This window comes from Nerophis ophidion, linkage group LG04, assembly GCF_033978795.1.
Source record: "Nerophis ophidion isolate RoL-2023_Sa linkage group LG04, RoL_Noph_v1.0, whole genome shotgun sequence".
In the NCBI taxonomy this organism is placed as follows: domain Eukaryota; kingdom Metazoa; phylum Chordata; class Actinopteri; order Syngnathiformes; family Syngnathidae; genus Nerophis; species Nerophis ophidion.
This window is the reverse complement of record NC_084614.1, coordinates 10,731,529-10,753,237: the sequence shown is the minus strand read 5'-3', so window position 1 is coordinate 10,753,237 and position 21,709 is coordinate 10,731,529. Positions and strand designations below refer to the sequence as shown.

The 21,709-nt window shown below is 41.9% G+C and overlaps 1 protein-coding gene across 6 annotated transcripts in view; it reads right to left on the bottom strand.

Moving 5' to 3' along the window:
- The window catches only part of LOC133550893 (neuronal PAS domain-containing protein 2-like), a 123,652-nt gene that overhangs the window by 37,989 nt on the left and 63,954 nt on the right, over positions 1-21,709 (bottom strand). Inside the window, exon 1 of one of the 6 annotated variants that reach the window (XM_061897018.1) lies at positions 14,368-14,661. The exons of the other annotated variants lie outside the window; for them this stretch is intronic. The gene's annotated coding sequence lies outside the window, so the exon portion shown is untranslated. Of the gene's footprint in view, positions 1-14,367; positions 14,662-21,709 lie in introns of those variants that run through there. 6 annotated transcript variants of the gene reach the window in all.

Genomic DNA, 21,709 nt, shown 5'->3' with positions numbered 1-21,709 from the left:
TGTATAAATGTATAAATAATTGTGTGTATATGGGAATGTATGTGTGTTTGTCTGTACAATATAATTGTCTCCCAGTATTTGTGGGAGCCATTCACCTTCACAGCCACCCAGAGAACCCAACCCAAAACAGCTGGTGTGGTACCCTAGAAACAAGAGACCACCGACCCCACGCAGGCAGGCCGGCTAGAGACAGGACCTGTAGAACCGGGCCCACCGTGTCGCCCGGCAGGTCAGCGGTAGGCTGTAGACCAGTGGTTCTCAATTGGGGGTACGCATACCCCTGGGGATACTTGAAGGTATGCCAAGGGGTACGTGAGATTTTTTTTTAAATATTCTAAAAATAGCAACAATTCAAAAATCCTTTATAAATATATTTATTGAAAAATAGCAACAATTCAAAAATCCTTTATAAATATATTTATTGAATAATACTTCAACAAAATATGAATGTAAGTTCATAAACAGTGAAAAGAAATGCAACAATGCAATATTCAGTGTTGACAGCTGGATTTTTTGTGGACATGTACCATAAATATTGATGTTAAAGATTTATTTTTTTGTGAAAAAAATGTTTAGAATTAAGTTCATGAATCCAGATGGATCTCTATTACAATCCCCAAAGAGGGCACTTTAAGTTGATGATTACTTCTATGAGTAGAAATCTTTATTTATAATTGAATCACTTGTTTATTTTTCAACAAGTTTTTAGTTATTTTTATATCTTTTTTTCCAAATAGTTCAAGAAAGACCACTACAAATGTGCAATATTTTGCAATGTTATACAATTTAATAAATCAGAAACTGATGACATAGTGCTGTATTTTACTTCTTTATCTCTCTTTTTCACCAAAAATGCTTTGCTCTGATTAGGGGGTACTTGAATTAAAAATGTGTTCACAGGGGGTACATCACTGAAAAAAGGTTGAGAACCACTGCTGTAGACAGACGCACACGGGAAATATATATTTTTCCTGCTGCTCATTTTTCCCATCTGTCCAGCATATCGTCTCTAATTCTGTAGCAACATTCTTGTCTCCCTCTCTTCTGTGCTTGTGCTCACGAATGTACGAATGTAACCCTTTCTCCCTTCTTCTCAATGTCAAAACATACAACATCACACATTTTGAACAAGTCATCACCTGTGTTTAGCGTTTGCATGGTCACCCGTACCAAGACTGACACATATTCTTCTTTACTAATTGTTTGTAATAGTAACCGGTTACCATTGCATAATTCCACTGGGAGTAACTTTGTACAAAAGACAGATTGCCAGACGCAGCTTCAACACCTCACTGTGTAAAATGAAGCCACACATATCAGCACACATTCTTGAAAGGAATTGGGGTTAAAACCACACCTTGCTAGGTTAAGAGCTAAAAACACCAGCGTCTGGTTTCGTGTGTGCCCCGGGTCATTTAAAGCTTTAAACTAGCAACTCGAACATCCGGTACAGTCGAAGCCGTGGAGTTCAAGTTCAAGGGCAAATGCAAGATGACAGCTTGAAATGTCCTACCAGGAACTGCTGTCATTCTAGGAATGTGCTATCGAGGTTTGTTTGAAGCTCAAAGGCCCCCACACTTAATGGTTTGTTAAAAGCCCAGATAAAAAACAGCTCACCATAAGAAGATATGATTGACACTGTACGGCACTCATTTGACAATATGTTTATAACGGTTGAGGTCGTTTGCAGTGGCATACAAGTGCACAGCAGCAAACAGTGAAGGGATATTTTGCTACTCTAATAGAATAGAGAAGAGGAGCTCTGCTAAGTATAATATTCATAATTCCATTAAAACTACAGCAATTAACACATTATAGGTGTCAACACATACATTGCCCTCCAGTGCATGTTGTGTGTTCATATTGTCGCAACACAACAGCTTTTTAGGTTTGACAAATGGTAACAAGTTGCTATGCCAACAAGACATACCAATCTGCTATCCGTGAAGCAATGTGTACCAAACACAGGACACAATTCCTTGTTTCTCACCAATCGCACATCATTGTCACACCAATCATACCCATTGTGCCTTCACTGACCTCTGGAAAATAGAAACACCGGCATGAATAACATCACTAACCTGTAACGTGGGGTATATTTTGCATCTTACTAGATATCCATGCCAAATATATACTCCTAAAACGGTTAAAAACAAAAATTTAATTATAATTTATATTAGATACATTATTTTCTTGCTCCTAATTTTAACCACTTTACTTTTTCACACTTACTTTTTGTCCTGTTTACTGTTTCGTGCTGTATGTAAATCCATACCAAAACAATTAAAAAACTAAAATCAAATAGGTGGAGGCATGGCTCAGCGGGTAGCGTGGCCGTCTTGGAACCGGAGGGTATTTGGTTCCCGGCCTGGCAAGCTCATGTCTTAGTGTTTTTGAGCAAGACGCCAAAACTTAACTGGTTTTGGTTAGTGCTTTATATGGCAGCTTCTGACATAATTACTTCACAATATTGCTATTCTTAATTTGCAATGACAATAAAACTCTATTCTATTCAATCAATACGTAACAGGAAATGTACTTTTGGTGCATATCCATCCATCCATTTTCTACTGCTTATTCCTTCTGGGGTCGCGGGGGGCGCTGGTGCCTATCTCAGCTACAATCGGGCAGAAGGCCGGGTACACCCTGGACAAGTCGCCAACTCATCGCTGGGCCAACACCGACAGACAGACAACATTCACACTCACATTCACACATTAGGGCCAATTTCGTGTTGCCAATCAACCTATCCCCAGGTGCATGTCTTTGGAAGTGGGAGGAAGCCGGAGTACCCGGAGGGAACCCACGCAGTCACGCGGAGGACATGCAAACTCCACACAGAAAGATCCCGAGCCCGGGATTGAACCCAGGACTACTCAGGACCTTCGTATTGTGAGGCAGACGCACTAACGCCTCGTTCACCGTGCTGCCACGTAGGTGCATATATTCCTTGAAATTTAGGCAGAAATTTATGATTGATGCATAATTGTGGCAATGTTAGACTACCGTTACATTGGTGTTTTCTGGTTAAGTGGGATTAGTGGATAACCGGCTCAGTGGCCTGGTGAGAGTCTCCGCCGGGCCGAGTCATACCAAACACTATAAAAATGGGACCCATTACCTACCTGCTTGGCACTCAGCATAAAGGGTTGGAATTGGGGTCAAGTCACCAAAATGAATGCTGATCGCGGCCACTGCTACTGCTCACTGCTCCCCTCACTTACCACAGGGTAAAACAAGGGGATGAGTCAAATGTAGAGGGTAATTTCACCACAGCTAGTGTGTGTGTGATTAGTATCAGTGGTACTTTAACTTTAATGTGTGCAGAGCGAAAAATAAATCTGTGCAAGTTTGCAACACAACTTGTTAAAGAGGTACAGCTCTTTTTTTGGAATTGTGCCTATCATGCACAGTCCTTATTTGAGACAAGAACAAACAGTACAGGTTTTCCTCTTTTTGTGCAGTCTAAATTGCAAAAAAATTCTCTTACGAGATGCAGCTAATGGAAGTCTTCTTTTCCGCCTATAAAGCCATTTTTTTTAAAAGACGTTCAAGAACTGACATATTGTGACCTGCACATTAACCACATATTAGCAACGTTGGTATTGTAAGAGCTAACACAGAGCAACCATTTTTAGTAACACGGCGCCTTGATCTCAGAAGTAACGTAGCCACTGCAGCTCTCTACTGAACTGCTGTATCACGTCCGAGTTGGTAAAAGTGTGTGCCAAGTTATAAATCGTGCCTCTGACTTGTATAGTAGAAGGTTGTGGTCATAAACCGAGAAGTTGGTCAACTTTTAAATTCAACTTAGAAAAGAAGGCATCACTAGGAACACTCAGCAAGATGCTCGATTGCTCCCAGCATTTTCTACTTGAGGGGTGAGGATTATGCTGAGTTAATCATCTTATCGGGGAGCACAATTTTTTTGCTGAAAGATACAATCTTCCCATCAATCAGCATCAGTGAGAGCAGACATTGTACAGAAAGTGATTGTTTTGTATATAGTTTGCATTTCTTGTGTAGCACTTAGCAATAGTGCTACATGATGCTTAGTGTTTCACTATTGCATATATTCAGGCTCAAAAAATATAAGGTTCTGGATCATCATTTGTCCCAAAGTAGTTGTCGTTGACTTTCACAAAGTCTACCATGATTAGTAATAGTGTTGTTAAAAGAAATAGCGAACATTCTGATGTGTCTGTTAAATCAATGTGTCAAAAACATTTCCGATAATGCCTAAAATGACCAAAATACATTAAATCATTACATGTTATGATGAATGTGCCTGTTACTACATCACATTAGGCCTGGTCAATATGGCCTAAAAATGAAATCTAAGATTTTTTTACAAAAAAAAAAAAAAAGATTTATGATTTATTTCTCTACTTTTTTAAAGAAAGCAATGAATACAAATTACAACAATAATTCAAAATAAGTTTTTATTGTATTTCATCAAAAACTACTCAATTGAAATGACAGTGCATACACGGCATCTTACTCATAGCAAAATGCTAATGTGTTCTTTTTAGACAAGATGTAAATTGTACCTTAATGCAATCATTTTCAAAGAACTAGCCTAATTGCTTCCACTGGGAGGCAATACTTCTGTCTTAAAAATATACTTATGTAAACAACAATGTAGCATTATACATTGTATGTAAATAAATAAAAATGTCTAACATTGAGATTAACAAAGTGCAAACTTAAAACTTCTGTCTTGAATAAAATACTTCTGTAAACAAAAATGTGGCATTACACATTGCATGCAAATTAACTCCAATAAATCAGTAAGATATTAATAAATACTAATAAAAATAAGGTACAATCTCAAAAGTCTGTCTTGAAAACAATAATTGTATCAATAAAATCTAGTATTGTACTTTGTATGCAAATAAAAAATCATGTAAAATTTTGAGATGACTCTAGTTGACTAGTTTAAGTAAGTGGATGAAAGCAAGCTTTTCTCCATTAAGTATCCTAGGCTTCTTGTTAGTGTGTACTGATGTTAAAGATAATGTACACTTCATTGCATGTGTAATAAATCACTATGTTGATGATTAAGTGCGTTATAATTCCATGATAGTTTTGCAGCAGCACACATGCATACGAGCTGTCCAGTTTAGATGTGCGGAACGACTGCTTTAGGTGTCGCTCTGTGCATTGTTCTCCTTTCTCGTCATACATGGTACCTTGTGTAAATGATAACACCACAAAAAGCTGCTTTTTAATTTGTTGTCGTTGCGGTCTTGTTTGCCAGGTAGTGAGTGGCATTTCCACCACTCGACTCGATGCTGCTGAAGTAAGTTTGTTGTGCTGATGTCTTTTTTAAACAAACTTTGTAGCGTGCAGTCATGTGTTCCACACCTGTTGCAGCAATTCTTAGGCACACTTTTCGAGTCTTTGTAACATACGCCTCCCTCTCGTTAGCATTATCATTAGCCATGTTTTGCTTGGCTTGTGGATGTCCGTTAAGGAAATAAGCGGGCGGGCGAGGACTACGGAAGCTCACAGGGGCGAAAAGTAGGCCTGAGAAAAAGGAGAAAAACATGTTTTTTTGTGTGTTTTTTTTTTAATCGTCTGCAACAAAAAACTCTGAATTTATTAATAAAATTGATTATTGCCCAGGCCTACATCACACACACACACACACACACACACATATATATATATATATATACACACACACACATATATATATATATATACATACACACATATATATATATATATACATACACACATATATATATACATACATATATACATATATATATATAGATATATATATATACACACACACACACATATATATATATACATACATATATACATATATATATATATACATGCATACATACATATATATATATATACATACATATATATATATATACATGCATACATACATATATATATATATATACATATATATATATATATATATATATATATATATATATATATATATATATATATATATATATATATATATAATGTTTGTCTAAACTTGAATGGGATTGTGCTGAAAATTTTAATTTTCCTGAAGGACCTCTCCTGACGGAATAAATAAAGTACTATCTTATCTAATCTAATCTAATATATATATACATATATATATATATATATATATATACATACAGGGTTTCCCGCAGCGCTTTGTTGTTAAGGCGGCCACGTAAACAAAAAAAGACCCCCCGCCTAAACAAACGTCTTAACAGGTTGCTACGCTTTGTTCTGCCTCTGCCTCCGTCAGGACGTCTCTGCAGCACCCAGCATTGTCCCACCCATAGAACCATTTGATTGGTTACAAGCAGAGCGGTAACAGCCAATCAGCTGTGCGTATTCAGAGCGCATGTAACAGCCAATCAGCAGAGCATATTCAGAGCGCATTGAATCAGTGCTCTAACGGTGTGGTAAGCGGCAGCTCAGCTCGCTCACAGTCCTTGAAGTGAAGGCTAATTAGCTTTTAGCATAACATTAGCTCATTGTGCGGTGTGTGTGTGTGTGTGTGTGTGTGTGTGTGTGTGTGTGTGTGTGTGTGTGTGTGTGTGTGTGTGAGAGAGATACGGACAGCAAAGCCCTCTCTGTCTGAGAGAAAGACAAGCATTATTGACCTACAGTTAACAACTAAGTTATTTCACTTTACCTTTTTCTGTGTTGATTGAGCTGTGTTGAAGCAGCAAAAAAACAATATGTTAAATAAAGAGTTTCCTAACACTGTCTCTGATAGTTGATATAATAAATGTAACTGCCTCATAAAGCCAACATGAAATCCATGGTGTTCAGGGATGAATAGTCTCTCCAATTGCTATTGTACTATTTTTTCAGCTATAGTTACATTAATCATTAGTAATGCAGCAAGCTAGTTTTGAATGGCAGGGTCCCTGCTATCACATGTTGATAAAAATATGACATTTACATAATAAAAATCAACTACAAGCTTCCCAAATGCTGTAATAAATTAAGCATGATGAATTGAGTATATGTCAGCATGAGGCCCCACTTTTAACTATTTTTTTCAAAAGCTTATTGCAAACACTTACTTACAGTAAGTCATTAATTTGACTTAAGTGATTTTTTGTCATTATTTTGACTTAGTTAGTCATTCTTTTATCATATTTTTGACTTAATAAATTACAAAGTCATAATAATTACATACTTAGTATCTCAGGTAACTAGGACTGTTTTTTGTATTGTATTTACAGAAAAAATATTGAGATATAGTCTGTAGTCTATTGCCCCCCCCATGTTTCTATGTTTCCATGTTTCCTTTGTCATTTGTTCATTATCATTTATTTTCGAGTTGCTAATTTCTCTTTGTAATTCTAAATACAGCAGCTAAAAGGCTCTAGTATGTTCAGGTGATTAATAAAACTCCTCCCCTAAGGTAACTGCCTGCGTGAGTGCGTGCGCATTTCACGTGAATAGGAGTCTTCTGTGGACCACTCTAACGCGGTCATGTTAACACTCCCTCAATAAAAAGCCAAAAATGCTGATATTGATTCTGATTATGATACTGAAAGGGCAGTGTGGGAAATTTGCATAAAGGACAGCTCTCAAGCAAACAAAATACAACTGCAAATCGGTTCTCAAAGTTAACTTGAAAGAGCCGGTCAAAAGGCTCGACTTGTTCACAAACCTCACATCTATAGTGCAGGGTGCAAAATAACCCACCAAGGGACTCTAGAAAGTTGCAAGTGCCAGCACGAATGATGAACAAGCAAAGCACCAATGTGCTTAAGAACCCTTATACAAACAGCTGCAAGCAGTAAAGAGAATTAATTCAACACAAAAGAGGAAACAGATGTAAAAAAAATAAGAGCACAGAAACGTTACTAATTGAAAACAACACATAAAGCAAACCCTTAAAGAAGTTTATGAAGAAGGTGTGAAACACTATTGATTTAAAAAAAAAAGCCCTTGTAACAAAACATAAATACACAACTTCAATAAATGTGATGTTAAATGTTTATTCATCTACTTTAGTCATCATTTATATGTAATTTGCATTGTTTTCTGAATGTAAAATAAAATTAATAATTCTCTGTATAATGTGTTTGTAACGGATTAATTAGATTTGCATCATTTTTTATAGGAAAAATTGCTTGGTTTTTTTTACATTTAGGTCTTTGTCAGACCGGATTATTAATGAAAACGGAAATGTTACTCTACATAACTTAAATAAACACGTTTTTTAAATTGATATATATTTAGATATACTGTCATGATCCGCTGCTTGGATCATGTCATATTCTGGTTTTGTTCTGTTTTTGTATTACATCCTGTTTGGTTTTTGTCTTCCTTAGTTCCTGGTGGCACTTCCTGTTTGTTTCCGTTGCCATAGCCACGCATTAGTGTCACCTGCATCTTGTTTTTTTACGCGCACCTGCCTCGTGATTATCATCCTTATTTAAGCCTGCCTTTTCCGTTTGCTCATCCTCGCATTTTAGATTCTGTTCAATGCAACAGGTGACGTCGCTGATTCCCGATTGTGGTAGAAGAATTTTTGTACTTGTTAGCTTCCACGCTATTCCGTTGTTTATTCCCTAGCTCATAAGCTAGCGCCTTTACTTTCTTCTAGCTCCCATGCTAGTTCTGTTTGTTTTGTCTTTAGTGCCTTGTGCAAGTGTTTCTGTTCTTAGTTTGTTTTGTAGTGTAAATAAATCTTCATTTCTTACCTTCACGCTGTGTCCAAGTCCAACAGCATCATTTGAGAGAACGAACCAACACCACAATGCCAGCGAAGGGGTCACATATATTAAAGACATTGCTCTCTCCTTAGTTTGAGTGGTTAGCAGTTAATTTTTTTAAACCGCCAACATCTTTATTGTGTCAAGTCTAACAGAATCGTTAAGAGTTAACTGACTTAAAAATTTGACATTTACATATGTTTAGGAGGTGACTACTTTGCATGGCTATGAGTAAAAAAGTTGAATGCATTAAAGACTGGGACATGGCCATGAAATCTACCACAGTGGCTCACATCACTTTTCCAGTGACACCATAGTTAGTTCCATGTTTGACATCATTAGCATTGCAAAAATGTTCATGTAAGTGAGTCGAAATCAAATTATAGTTCATCACGCTGGTGACGTACACAGAATGTGCATGTGCATACCGTGCTGTACATTAAGATCCAACAAACACGATGTTGACATAAACACTGGTTTATAGTCAGTCACTAGGTCCACTGCATACAGCAGATAATAAAGCTAAGCGCTGTTTACCTTATAAGGATTAGAGCTGTTTAAACACGCTGCTTGCAGATAAAGTCATTCCACAGAGCAGTGGAGGTGCACTACTTGTTATGCCTTCAAAACAACCTTTGGAGCGTTGTGTCTGAAAAAAACAACACGGTCAATCAAATCCAAACAAAGATAAGTTTAAAATGTAACTCCATCATGTTTTTTAATATTCTTATTAGCCCCCCCTGGCTGACAATCTAGCAGTTATTTATGTGTCTCCATACACAGTGTGAAGCCACGTCCCTAAGCTAATAATAATCACCTCCATTACGGCAAATAAACGACATTTCTTACTAGCTTAAGTATCGATTTTGCTGTAGGACAAGGCCAAACATGTTATACACCGAGAGCAAGCAAGGAGCAGGCATGCTAACCGCTAAACTAGATTTTTTTTTGCTTGATTGAAACTTTCATTAGTAGATTGGACAGTACATATTCCATACCACTAAATGGTAACACCAGAATACGTTTTTCAAATTGTCTAAGTCGGGGTCACGTAAATCAATTTATGGTTAAAATATATATTATCAGCATAATACAGTCATCAAACAAGTTAATCATCAGAATATGTACATTGAATTATTTACATTGTTTGCAATTCGGGGGTGGAAAGTGAGGGGGTTGGTGTGGTTGATATCAGCACTTCAGTCATCAACAATTGTATCAACTGAGAAATGGACATTGAAACAGTGTAGGTCTGACTTGGTAGGATATATACAGTGAGCAGTGAACATAGTGAGTTCAGAAAGCATAACAAGTATATACTTTTGATTATTTACAATCCGGGGAGGTGGATGTAGGGTGCTAGACTAGGGTTGAAGTTGCCTGGAGGTGTTCTTTTAGTGCGGTTTTGAAGGCGGATAGAGATGCCCTTTCTTTTACACCTGTTGGGAGTGCATTCCATATTGATGTGGCATAGAAGGAGAATGAGTTAAGACCTTTGTTAAATCGGAATCTGGGTTTAACATGGTTTGTGGAGCTCCCACTGGTGCTGTGGTTATGGCGGTCATTTACGTTTTGGAAGTAGTTTGACATGTACTTCGGTATCAAGGAGGTGTAGAGGATTTCATAGACTAGGCTCAGAGCAAGTTGTTTTACCCTGTCCTCCACCCTTAGACAGCCCACTTTGGAGAAGTGGGTAGGAGTGAGGCTTTATGCAAAACCAAGAAATAGGTGCTCTGTAAAGTTTAAGAAGTGTGGATAAAACCTTGTTACAGCACACAGTAAGCAGCTATTACTAAGAAAAAAACAAGTAGATTAATAAAAGTTTGGATTAAAAAGAGGGTAATATAACAACAACTCTTGGTGTGTTAGCATTGTCACAGTCAGTACAGAGTCAGACACGTAAGATAAGAGAAAGACTGATCAATACATAAATTGGTGGCGTCGACATATCAGTACACAGTATGATCAATAAATGAGTAATTTGGTCAATATTTTTAATTTCTCTAATTCGATTTTGTTATTGTTTACAAACACTAACAAAACGACATACAGCACAGACCTGCATCAAGGCCAAGCAATCCCATGTATGTCATGCTGTAAGGCTGATATGTACTGTATGTTGTGGACATATGTGAAATATAAGAAAACTATGAACAAAAGCATAGATTTCTAACCCCTAATTAAGTCATATAGAGGGTTTTTTACGCATTACAGCTCTTGTATTGCTGGTGTACCTGTCTAATCAAGTTTGTTTATGTTGCCGTCAAGCGTGCACATCTGATAATCAGTCATGTTAGGATTATGGGTGCCAACTGACACGTAATTGTGTGCTATCTTTGCACATTCCTCCCCTGAATGCATACAGTACATGCGCTATACATGTACGTACACAGAAATAGGTTGGGATTGATATTAAGGGCACAGGAACACTTGGAATGAGTAACAGTGGTAGGGCCAAAGGTTGACCCCGCCTCTCCACACTCAATATGTCACCCAACAGAAGGGGTGGGAACCTCTGGCGTGGAACAACCTGTGCTCAAGGCTGACACAAGTGGATCCGCAGGGAGACTTAACACAACCAGCCCAACCCCAGGTCAGCTTGACAAACCATGGAGTGATTTTTTTCTCCCCCCACCATTTATCATCCTGTGTTTGTGGTGTCACAATGACGAATCTCACCTCTGCGTTTTGCCATGAATTACATCAGGTGGCAGCCCGGGGGTGTGGGAGGAATGGGTTATGTCAACCTCATAACCGGGCCTCCTAATGTCGCCTGTGAACTGAAACACTCACTGGCCACAACATTAGGGACACCTGCACATGAGTCTAGTTTAACAATGTGTGTGTGTATATGTGTGTGTGTTTGCAATGAAACTACATTATTTGTCATTTTACCGGGGAGGGATCAGGTAAACAACATGTGTATAACTTTTGTTTGCAATGGTGTAAACTAGGGTGTCCAAAACATTTTTCACAGCAGGCCACCTACAAAAATAAACAAGATATGGGGAGCTACTTATACATTTTTAGACAACATTTACAGTCACTTTGACACACTTTGGACAATTTAATGTGGCTAATCAGCCTATCCAGGTGCATGTCTTGGGAGGTAACCGGAGTACCCGGAGAGAACCTACGCAGTCACGGGGAGAACATGCAAACTCCACACAGAAAGATCCCGAGCTCTGGGATCGAACCCAGGACCTTCTTACTGTGAGGCACAAGCACTAACCCCTGTTCAACCATGCTGCCAAAATAATAATATAATATTATATATAATATAATAACAATAATACACTTAAATGGTGATACAGTGTTCAGCTACTGTATATCTCGCAGGCCTACCTTATCTCATGCAATTAGTCACAAAAAATGATCGCTACCTTAATCGCGGATGGTTTGTTTACCTGAAAGGCAGAGCAGGTTGCTTTATGGTCAGTGAGCCAACTGCAACTGCTCAAAACTTGCTTTCAAGTAAAATATTTTGAAAAGGTTCCTGGATGAAATTCAGTTGGTCAAATTACTTTTGTGTCAAAATTTGGAGTTGTTTTTTTTTAAGGTGATGAAAAATTATATAATATACTGCCATTGAATTTGATTTAAAAATGTGATTGGCACTAAGTTAAAGACAAATATTCATAGTGAAAAGTCAAACGATACTGCAGCATCAATGCCGTATGAAACACATGCAGTGGTACTGTGTCCTCAATGTTTGTGTGATTTTAAGAAAAAAAAACATTTAATCGATACAACTGCTGTCATTTGACTGTGAAGCACCAAACTATGTTTGTTAGGAAGTACTTTTTTCGGGTCTTACTCCCTTGTAGATAAATAGATAGATAGATAAGATGGATAGATAGATAGATAGATAGATAGACAGACAGACAGACAGACAGACAGACAGACAGACAGACAGACAGACAGACAGACAGACAGACAGACAGACAGACAGACAGACAGACAGACAGACAGACAGACAGACAGACAGACAGACAGACAGACAGACAGACAGACAGACAGACAGACAGACAGACAGACAGACAGACAGACAGACAGACAGACAGACAGACAGACAGATAGATAGATAGATAGATAGATAGATAGATAGATAGATAGATAGATAGATAGATAATACTTTATTCCTTCAGGAGAGTTCCTTCAGGAAAATTATAATTTTAAGGAGAATCCCATTCAAGTTCAGACCAACATTACAGGAAGACAGAACAGGATCGCTGACGGGTCTGCCGACTTCCGGCGCCCCTTACAAAAAAGGTGAGATACAGGTAAACAGGGGGTTGGGGGATGGGAGAAAAAAATAAAAGAATACAATTAAATTAAATAAAAAAATCGGTCTAAGTAGTCACCAACATCGATCTAAATTAACTAACAAAAAGGGAAAATTTTGGAGTCACTTTGATCATGCAGCACCAAATAAGGTAAATGTTGTTTTTCCTGTTTACTATTTGGCTCATTGACCAGAGTTGAGCTGTTTCATATTCCTTTCAGCGCAGCTATTCATTGAAAAATCTAATCAAATAAAACAATTATATTTGAGAACTATGAATTTATTTACAGTCCTGGGTTCAAATCCAGGCTTGGGATCTTTCTGTGTGGAGTTTGCATGTTCTCCCCGTGAATGCGTGGGTTCCCTCCGGGTACTCCGGCTTCCTCCCACTTCCAAAGACATGCACCTGGGGATAGGTTGATTGGCAACACTAAATTGGCCCTAGTGTGTGAATGTGAGTGTGAATGTTGTCTGTCTATCTGTGTTGGCCCTGCGATGAGGTGGCGACTTGTCCAGGGTGTACCCTGCCTTCCGCCCGATTGTAGCTGAGATAGGCGCCAGCGCCCCCCGCGACCCCGAAAGGGAATAAGCGGTAGAAAATGGATGGATGGATGGATGGAATTTATTTACAGGTGAGATGTAGTGACTTTTTTTAATCCAGCAGATGGCTATTATAAAACAGCCACAGTGCGGTGTCAATACAGCCAGTGAGTGTGCCAAACACTCAAGAGACATCTTTTACCTATCTCTACCCTTTTTATCTCAGTTTTTTAGGCCAATTTTATTTTTGCAATGTGGCACTACAAACTCTTTTACCATCAGACATTTGCAACATTTACTCCCTTCATACCTTTAAATCCAGACTCAAAACCCTCCTGTTCAAAATTGCATACTGGCTGTAACTGCCTCTACACTGTTCTTTGTTCATTATCTTTTGCGGTTTTAATAGTTGCATATTGCATATTATTAAGTGACCTTGCGCATAAATTAAATGTAGTATTATAATTTCTACGCGCCAGCTGCCTTCAGACCTGTGCTGGACAATGCTGTCAGACCGTGGCTTTAAGCTCATTGGCTAGCACTACACAAATAACTCAGTCAGGGGAGATTTGTGGACATATGCATCATGCTGAGCGTTCTTTCTCATTTAATACTTCTATTTAGTGAGGTAAGAAAGGCAAAATATGACAACATTGCATGGTTCGATATACACATGTGTAGTGTGAGATCAAGTGCAAAATGGAAGTGTCCTGCGTGTATATGAAATCATAGTTGACACACTAGGTGTCTCCTGTAAAGAATTAACCAAGTCTCAGAAAAGATCTCATCTTTCACGCCCATTTGAATTTACCAACTGTACCGCTAAACCTGTAAGGAAAAGCCACATACCTTGAAAGGAAAAAGGGAGTCCGACAGAAAACAAACATCCACGCCTAAAAGAGCGGCACCGATGTGGGTCTTTCGGGGGGTTTGTATGCGTTTGTATGGCTGCGTCGCCAAAAGCGTTCAATTACATAACAAGTTATTACGACGCATTTATTAGGGGGGGACACGCCGCCTGGCTCGGTTCTGACCGCAAAAGTCCACTCGAAGCGCTTGGCCATCCGCGAGCTTCGCAGGCTGCCTCCACCATCCTCTGCGGGCTTGTCAGCAGCAGCGAGCGGCAGAGAGGAGAGAAAGTAGGTCAGCTGGTAGCTCGATAGTCGACAACAGCAAGAAGCGGTAGGCACCAGGAGGAGGGGACAGCTTGTAATCTTTAACACGTGTTTCTTTTTTTTTTAATGTACAATCTCATTCTGTACTATTTGGCGTCGGGAGACACCCTGCTGTAAAACGAGTATAGTGTTGCGGGTCATCAAATAAATGACACGCAGGAGTCTCCTCTTGCCAGCAAAACAGCGGATTAGCTTGTCTGACTCCGACTTTAGAAACCATTTATTTTCATGGAAGAAGGAGCCGGGTGTGTGCGTGTAAAATAACTGTAGCCATACCAGAAGATGACATTTAAAATCCCTTCCAATCAAAGCAACAAGCTAAACTTTACTTTCACCCCACTCCAGGCACTTCCTATGTTTTTGCTGCTTTTTACAACTTCCCTGTTGCCGTTTCCCCAAATGTGGGTCAGTGTGTGCACGGCTAATTCCAAGAAGTCATAATGGACCACAAGGAGTTTAGCAGTAGGAAAAAAACAAGGCAGGTGTGAGAGGGATAGGGTACACGGTTGTTATATAAAGCAGAGCTGTCGGTCATTGCATTCCGCTGTCAATATGGGGGTTCCTGTGCTTCAGCCCAGGTAAGCCCAGGTGGACCACCTATCAATGTTGCCTTTGCTAAATAGTAGGGTGCCCTATTGGTCTAGGCCAGGGGTAAGGAACCTATGGCTCTAGAGCCAGGTGTGGCTCTTATGATGACTGCATTAGGCTCTCATGACTGCATCAGGCTCTCAGATAAATCTTAGCTGATATTGCTTAAAGGCCTACTGAAACCCACTACTACCCACCACGCAGTCTGATAGTTTATTTATCAATGAGGATATATTAATATTGCAACACATGCCAATACGGCCTTTTTAGTTTACTAAATTGTAATTTTAAATTTCCCGGGAGTTTTTTCTTGAAAACGTTGCGTAATGATGACGTGTACGCTTGACGTCACGGGCTGTTATGAATATGAGCGCTGCGTACACACACAGCTAAAAGTCGTCTGCTTTACTGGCATAATTACACAGTATTTTGGAGATCTGTGTTGCTGAATCTTTTGCAATTTGTTCAATTAATGATGGAGAAGTCAAAGTAGAAAGACGGAGTTGGGAAGCTATAGCCTTTAGCCACACAAACACACGGTGATTCTTTGTTTAAAATTCACGGAGGTGAAACTTTACTATGGATCAGAGCGGACATGGATCCCAACCGAATGTCAACCAGCAGGTTTCGGTTAGAAAATTGTGGTTAAAAAGTCGCTTCTTACCGGATATCAGCTGAGCTTGTGCCGCCCATACAGCTGCCGTCGACTTCCCTGAGACACTGCGCGTCAACCCCCCCTGTGGACGTACACTTCCGACTATCAGGTACTGTTAAACTCACTAAAACACTAGCAACACAACAGAAAGATAAGGGATTTCCCAGAATTATCCTAGTAAATGTGTCTAAAAACATCTGAATCCGTCTCAATGCAATCGCGTTTTTTTTTTTTCTTTTTTCTAGTCCGTCGCTATCAATATCCTCAAACACAAATCTTTCATCCTCGCTCAAATTAATGGGGAAATTGTCGTTTTCTCGGTCCGGAAAGCTGTTTGTGTTGGAGGCTCCCATTAAAATCAATGTGAATATGTGAGGAGCCATCAACATGTGACGTCATCGTCTGTGACTTCCGGTAGAAGTAGGGCGTTTCTCTTAGCACCGAAAGTTGCAAACTTTATCGTGGATGTTCTCTACTAAATCCTTTCAGCAAAAATATGGCAATATCGCGAAATGATCAAGTATGACACATAGAATGGACCTGCTGTCCCCGTTTAAATAAGAAAAATCGCATTTCAGTAGGCCTTTAACACAATAAGTAATGAAAAATGTTGCTGGTAATCACAGTGTTAAAAGTAACGTTCAAAATATAAAACATTCTCATGCATTTTAATCCATCCATTTCCTACCCCACCTGTTCAAGAAGTAACATTATTGGTAGGAAGTATTTTATTTATTATTGGTTAGCTTCAAAATAAAAAATGTTATTAAAAATATTAGGAGACTTATTTTACTCTAAAAACGTTGTTATTAATTAAAAATGCATGCATTGTATTCAGTGTTAAAAAAATATTATATGGTTCTGTCACGCCAAATTTCTTCCCCCCTACAAAAAACTTCCCTCCCCATTTACTTCCGGGGTCATGATTAATACAGACGTTTTGTTAATGCTATATTATGAAAATATAACGCTATATCATAAAAATACAGACGTTTTGTTAACGCTATATTATAAAAAATAAAAAAAACAATTTAGAAACACAAGCTATGGGATGACGCATTTAACCCCCCTCCGTGCGTCGGTTGAGGTGGGCGGGGTTGGGGGCGCGGGGGACGGGGGGGTGGGGGTGTATAATATAGCCTGAATGAGTCATGGATGCATGGCATTCTGGGTAATTGTTATGTTGCGTTTATGTTGTGTTACGGTGAGGATGTTCTCCCAAAACCTGTTTGTCACTCTAGTTTGGTGTGGGTTCACAGTGTGGAACATATTAGTAAGAGTGTTAAAGTTGTTTGTATCACAACCTTCAGTGTACTCTGTATCACCTGGTATGCCTTGCAATCTCGTACATATGACGATAGAAGCAGCGAAATGCACCCGTCTGGTCGGCACGCAAATAGCATGGCGGAAAGGCGGGCGCGATGACATGTTGTAGAGGACGTTAAAAATAAAGCCATCACGGCACTCCCTCAATATTATTGTCCGAGTGAAAATCAGAGAATGTTGACCCCGCGTGATGTCCGGAAGAGGCTCCGAGAATCGGAATCCCCCCGTAACAACCGGGGGGGTCGGCGATTGTGCAGCTGAGCCACATCAGAGTGGCCAAAGAGCCGCATGCGGCTCCGGAGCCGCAGGTTGCCGACCCCTGGTCTAGGCCTATGATCAATATTTATTTTCAGTTAATTGAGCTGCAACCTTATCGTGGTAGAGGAGTTTGCGTGTCCCAATGATCCTAGGAGCTATGTTGTCCGGGGGCATAAAGCCCCATGGTAGGGTCTCCCAAGGCAAACAGGTTCTAGGTGAGGGATCAGACAAAGAGCAGCTCGAAGACCTTTATGAAGAAGAAACATCATGGACCCAGATTTCCCTCGCCCGGACGCGGGTCACCGGGGCCCCCCTCTGGAGCCAGGCCCGGAGGTGGGGCACGATGGCGAGCGCCTGGTGGCCGGGCCTGTTCCCATGGGGCCCGGCCGGGCACAGCCCGAAGAGGCAACGTGGGTCACCCCTCCAATGGGCTCACCACCCATAGCAGGGGCCATAGAGGTCGGGTGCATTGTGAGCTGGGCGACAGCCGAAGGCAGGGCACTTGGCGGTCCAATCCTCGGCTACAGAAGCTAGCTCTTGGGACGTGGAACGTCACGTCACTGGGGGGGAAAGAGCCTGAGCTAGTGCGCGAAGTCGAGAAATTCCGGCTGGATATAGTCGGACTCACTTCGACGCACAGCAAGGGCTCTGGAACCACTTCTCTCGAGAGGGATTGGACCCTCTTCCACTCTGGCGTTGCCGGCAGTGAGAGGCGACGGGCTGGGGTGGCAATTCTTGTTTCCCCCCGGCTCAAAGCCTGTACGTTGGAGTTTAACCCGGTGGACGAAAGGGTAGCCTCCCTCCGCCTTCGGGTGGGGGGACGGGTCCTGACTGTTGTTTGTGCTTATGCACCAAACAGCAGTTCAGAGTACCCACCCTTTTTGGGCACACTCGAGGGAGTACTGGAAAGTGCTCCCCCGGGTGATTCCCTTGTCCTACTGGGAGACTTCAACGCTCACGTTGGCAACGACAGTGAAACCTGGAGAGGCGTGATTGGGAAGAATGGCCGCCCGGATCTGAACCCGAGTGGTGTTTTGTTATTGGACTTTTGTGCTCGTCACAGTTTGTCCATAACAAACACCATGTTCAAACATAAGGGTGTCCATATGTGCACTTGGCACCAGGACACCCTAGGCCGCAGTTCCATGATCGACTTTGTAGTTGTGTCATCGGATTTGCGGCCTCATGTTATGGACACTCGGGTGAAGAGAGGGGCGGAGCTTTCCACCGATCACCACCTGGTGGTGAGTTGGCTGCGATGGTGGGGGAGGATGCCGGACAGACCTGGGAGGCCCAAACGCATTGTGAGGGTCTGCTGGGAACGTCTGGCAGAGTCTCCTGTCAGAAAAAGTTTCAATTCCCACCTCCGGAAGAACTTTGAACATGTCACGAGGGAGGTGCTGGACATTGAGTCCGAGTGGACCATGTTCCGCACCTCTATTGTCGAGGCGGCAGATCGGAGCTGTGGCCGCAAGGTAGTTGGTGCCTGTCGGGGCGGCAATCCTAAAACCCCTTGGTGGACACCAGCGGTGAGGGATGCCGTCAAGCTGAAGAAGGAGTCCTATCGGGTCCTTTTGGCTCATAGGACTCCGGAGGCAGTGGACAGGTACCGACAGGCCAAGCGGTGTGCAGCTTCAGCGGTCGCGGAGGCAAAAACTCGGACATGGGAAGAGTTCGGGGAAGCCATGGAAAACGACTTCCGGACGGCTTCGAAGCGATTCTGGACCACCGTCCGCCGCCTCAGGAAGGGGAAGCAGTGCACTATCAACACCGTGTATGGTGCGGATGGTGTTCTGCTGAGCTCGACTGCGGATGTTGTGGCTAGGTGGAAGGAATACTTCGAAGACCTCCTCAATCCCACCAACACGTCTTCCTATGAGGAAGCAGTGCCTGGGGAATCTGTGGTGGACTCTCCTATTTCTGGGGCTGAGGTCGCTGAGGTAGTTAAAAAGCTCCTCGGTGGCAAGGCCCCAGGGGTGGACGAGATCCGCCCGGAGTTCCTTAAGGCTCTGGATGCTGTGGGGCTGTCTTGGTTGACAAGACTTTGCAGCATCGCGTGGACATCGGGGGCGGTACCTCTGTATTGGCAGACCGGGGTGGTGGTTCCTCTCTTTAAGAAGGGGGACCGGAGGGTGTGTTCCAACTATCGTGGGATCACACTCCTCAGCCTTCCCGGTAAGGTTTATTCAGGTGTACTGGAGAGGAGGCTACGTCGGATAGTCGAACCTCGGATTCAGGAGGAACAGTGTGGTTTTCGTCCTGGTCGTGGAACTGTGGACCAGCTCTATACTCTCGGCAGGGTTCTTGAGGGTGCATGGGAGTTTGCCCAACCAGTCTACATGTGCTTTGTGGACTTGGAGAAGGCATTCGACCGTGTCCCTCGGGAAGTCCTGTGGGGAGTGCTCAGAGAGTATGGGGTATCGGACTGTCTTATTGTGGCGGTCCGTTCCCTGTACGATCAGTGCCAGAGCTTGGTCCGCATTGCCGGCAGTAAGTCGAACACATTTCCAGTGAGGGTTGGACTCCGCCAAGGCTGTCCTTTGTCACCCATTCTGTTCATAACTTTTATGGGCAGAATTTCTAGGCGCAGTCAAGGCGTTGAGGGGTTCCGGTTTGGTAACCGCAGGATTAGGTCTCTGCTTTTTGCAGATGATGTGGTCCTGATGGCTTCATCTGACCGGGATCTTCAGCTCTCGCTGGATCGGTTCGCAGCCGAGTGTGAAGCGACCGGAATGAGAATCAGCACCTCCAAGTCCGAGTCCATGGTTCTCGCCCGGAAAAGGGTGGAGTGCCATCTCCGGGTTGGGGAGGAGACCCTGCCCCAAGTGGAGGAGTTCAAGTACCTAGGAGTCTTGTTCACGAGTGAGGGAAGAGTGGATCGTGAGATCGACAGGCGGATCGGTGCGGCGTCTTCAGTAATGCGGACGTTGTACCGATCCGTTGTGGTGAAGAAGGAGCTGAGCCGGAAGGCAAAGCTCTCAATTTACCGGTCGATCTGCGTTCCCATCCTCACCTATGGTCATGAGCTTTGGGTCATGACCGAAAGGATAAGATCACGGGTACAAGCGGCCGAAATGAGTTTCCTCCGCCGTGTGGCGGGGCTCTCCCTTAGAGATAGGGTGAGAAGCTCTGCCATCCGGGAGGAACTCAAAGTAAAGCCGCTGCTCCTTCACATCGAGAGGAGCCAGATGAGGTGGTTCGGGCATCTGGTCAGGATGCCACCCGAACGCCTCCCTAGGGAGGTGTTTAGGGCACGTCCAACCGGTAGGAGGCCACGGGGAAGACCCAGGACACGTTGGGAAGACTATGTCTCCCGGCTGGCCTGGGAACGCCTCGGGATCCCCCGGGAAGAGCTAGACGAAGTGGCTGGGGAGAGGGAAGTCTGGGTTTCCCTGCTTAGGCTGTTGCCCCCGCGACCCGACCTCGGATAAGCGGAAGATGATGGATGGATGGATGGATGAACAATAAATGAAAATGAACTCCCTAACTTTGCAGACATCAATAAATTGTGATATCCGTGTTCTTTTTTTCTTTTTCTCTTGTTCTCAAATAGGGTACAATCCTAACTAATTAAGCATATACATCCCTAATAACCAAGCTCTTAACTCAAAACACTTCTCAAGGTCTCCCACTGAAATTAATAGAAGTGAATTTAATTGTTGCTTGGGCCCGAAAAACTACACAAGTTTAAAATGTAGCATGCCTTTTCGATAAAATTGTAGATAAAAAACACTGTATAAAAACAATAATTGCTAACTGTGTTGGCACTGTCATGAGCTGGCCACTTGTCCAGGATGTACCCTGCCTTCCCCCCAAGTGCAGCTGAGATAGGCACCCCCCGTGACCCCGAGAGGGACAAACGGTACAAAATGGATGGATGCTTTGATTTTCTTTAAAAAAAGGCTGAAAAAAATTATACATACATTTAAAACAAAGCTGTTATTAATTTGTATTTAAGGCCTACTGAAATGAGATTTTCTTATTAAACGGGGATAGCAGGTCCATTCTGTGTGTCATACTTGATCATTTCGCAATATTGCCATATTTTTGCTGAAAGGATTTAGTAGAGAACATCCACGATAAAGTTTGCAACTTTCGGTGTTAAGAGAAATGCCCTGCCTCTACTGGAAGTCGCAGACGATGACGTCACATGTTGATGGCTCCTCACATATTCACATTATTTTTAATG